This window comes from Zingiber officinale, chromosome 1A, assembly GCF_018446385.1.
Source record: "Zingiber officinale cultivar Zhangliang chromosome 1A, Zo_v1.1, whole genome shotgun sequence".
Lineage (NCBI taxonomy): Eukaryota > Viridiplantae > Streptophyta > Magnoliopsida > Zingiberales > Zingiberaceae > Zingiber > Zingiber officinale.
This window is the reverse complement of record NC_055987.1, coordinates 2,006,100-2,009,250: the sequence shown is the minus strand read 5'-3', so window position 1 is coordinate 2,009,250 and position 3,151 is coordinate 2,006,100.

Here is a 3,151-nt window from a genome sequence, read left to right as displayed (position 1 = left end):
CACTTATAATAAGAAGGAGCCCAAAAATATAATTTGGGATTGGTGCGGTAGTTCAATAATAGTTCTCTAGTGGAATGAATTATTATTGATAAAATTAAGTTGTGTGTTCGGGGCGAACACGGGATGCTTAATTTTATCGGGAGACCAAAATCAATTTCTCCTCTCGGTCCCTATCGTAGCCTCTTATTTATAGAGTACTATACCCACCTATACCCACCTTCGTACCCATGATGTAGGGGCCCGGCCAAGCTAGCTTGTGGTTCAAGCTAGGGTCGGCCAAGCCTTGGTTCATGGGTGGCCGGCCCTAGCTTGAACCCAAGCTTAGGTGGCCGACCCCCATTAAATTAAAAAGAATTTTAATTTTAATTTTTTCTTATGTGAAAGATATAATTTATTGGAGAGATTAAAAATTAAAATATATCTTTTAAAAGGATCTACAAAAGATTAAAGAAAGAGATTAGATCTCTTTCCTTATTTGTAGATAGGAAAGATATTTTATTTTTTCTCTTTGTAAGTTATTCACATGTTGAAAAATTAAAATTATAGAAATTTCTTTATATCAACCATGAAGGGATTTTAAAGGGAAATTTTATTTTTTAAAATTTCCAAAGACAAATAAGGAATTTTTAATTGTTGATTGAAAATTATCTTATTTGCTCTCCATGAGGTGGCCGACCATATACAATTGATTAGGAAATTTTATTTAATTTTTCTTAATTAATTGTTATCAAGGAAAGTTAAGGAAATTTTATTGTAATTAAATTTCCTTATTTGCCAAAGCCAAGGAATATAAAAGAAGGGGTTGGGGTGCCTTCATGACACACAACTTTTATTATTCTTCTCCCTCTCTTCTTCCTTGGTGTGGCCGGCCCCTTCAAGTTCTCTCTTCCCCTTGTTGTGGCAGAACCTTCTCTTCCTCTAGGAGAATAAGTGGTGGCCGGATTCAAGCTTGGAGAAGAAGGAGAGAAAGCTTTATCCCTTGGAGCATTGGTGGTGTTTTCTCTTCATCCTTGGAGGAGCTATTGACTTGGCCGAACCTTGCAAGGAGGAGAAGAAGGTGCATTGGTGATTTCTCATCTCGGAATATCGTTGCCCACACAACATCGGAGGTTAGAAGAGGAATACGGTAGAAGATCAAGAGGTCTTTCTAAAAGGTATAACTAGTATTTTTTCCTTTCCGCATCATACTAGTTATTTTTGGAAATAATACCAAATACAAGAGGCATACGATTCTAGTATTTCGAATTTTTTTCGATGTTGTGTTCTTTTGTTTTTTCTTTTCCTTGTGATTTGATTGTTCTTTTCGGTTGACCTAAAGTTATTTAAGGAAATTAAATATTAACTTTCCTTAAAAGGCTTTGTCTAGTCGGTGGTGGTTGTTCCCATATCCAAGAATGCCATGTGCCTCGCCACGTCAGTACTGGGAGCCAATTTTGGAAACTAATATTTAATGAAATTAATAACCTAGGTGATTTGGATCGAACGTGTTAAGTTTCGCAGGAGATCCGAGTCTAAACCTAAAAGAACAAATAGATTAAACTTTGGATCAAACGCGTTAAATTCCGCAGGCGATCCAAGTTTAATTTAAAAGAACACATGGTAGCTAGGAAAATGTTCAGACCTTTGTACAAAATTTTTGTACAGTGGAACCATTAGGTTTTCCGAGTAGCAACCAACAATATCGCCGCCAGAGAAGAAAGAAAAGAGGGGGATGCCATGAAAAAAGAAACCGAGCTCGCAAGCGGGAAGCTATCGGCGCAAAAGCAAAGGCTCAAGGGCACTCAGGGATTCATGCGGGAAGGAAGAAGAAGACAAGCAAAGTCAGGAAGCAAAGCTAGAGGAGACTATTTATGGCCGCTAGACAGAGGGGCAATTTTGTCAGATATCATCCACCTGCTCACTGTAATTGACGGGAGCAAAAGAGAACCGAAGGATCTTCTTTGAAAATAACGCCCGAGGGTATATTCGGAAAAGTATCAGCGCGAAGTACGAGGAGATGGATCTCGGAAAAAGATACAACACTTGTCTTGGAAAAGTGCCCTCGCTTTCCCGGTCTGGGCTTAACTCTTAATTCCCCGGTCTGCAGTTATCCGGACCTGGGTTACGAGGGAAAGAACAGATCAGGGAGCAGGGCCGAGCTAGGGCGATCGACAAAGAAAGGCAAGCTGAGCAGTTCGGGATATAAGCGCAGACCAGGGAGAATTGTTAAAGCTAAATGGGACAGTCAGCAAAAGGCAAGGAAAACAGACCGGGATCTCCCGGTCTGGGCTTAACTCTCAATTCCCTAGTGATTTGCTAAGCTAAATGGAGCGGACAGTAGAAAAACATAAGGGAAACAGGTCGGGTAAAAAATGGAATCCCATCTGAGGCTATATAAAACTGAAACCAGAAGGTTGAAGTACATCTGCATATTGTTAAGGTTCATAAGGATCAAGAAGCATACAAAGCAACTAATAAGAAGTCAATGAGCTAAGGGAAGATTGAAAATAAGCAAGCAGGGCATATCATAAAGGGGTTAATACGTCCCAAAGGAATTAAATAGTTCAAGGGGAAGGCAAATTTGAAATTACACAGCCAGTAGTGTGAGTGAAGGTTGTGACAGGTTCATGTTTACATTAATAGTTCAGCATATAGAGCCACATCAAGGATCATTATCAGGAGGAGGTGCAGGGGGGTCAGGCTCAGCGTCAGCAGGAGGCTCAGGGAGGAGGAATAAGTCGTCATCATCTTTAAAGGTAGGGAGTGCCCCGTCCGGAAGCTCATTCATTAGGCGGGCAGTGTCTAAGAAATCTTCTGAAGGGGCGGAGTGGAGTAGATCTTGCTCAAACATTTGTCGAGCCCCGCCAGCCGCGCCGCAACAAAGCATGAGATTCATTAAACCTCCGATTTTCCTCAAGAAGAAGGGGGAGGAGACATAAGCTCACATGTATGCTCGTCGACGACCTATTTCTCCCGCCTGGTAATCTGTCAGTTCTGCTCGGGTCTTCTCCGTATCAGCTCTGGCCTTCTCCGTGTCAGCCCTGGCCAGCGTCAAATCTTATTGACTCTGGGAAACATTCTCTTGAGCTTTCAAAAGGTCGGCCTGCATTGATTTGAGGGTCTCTTGGCTGGCCTCCCACTGGCTTTGAAGGGTCTTTTCCCGGTCGGTGCT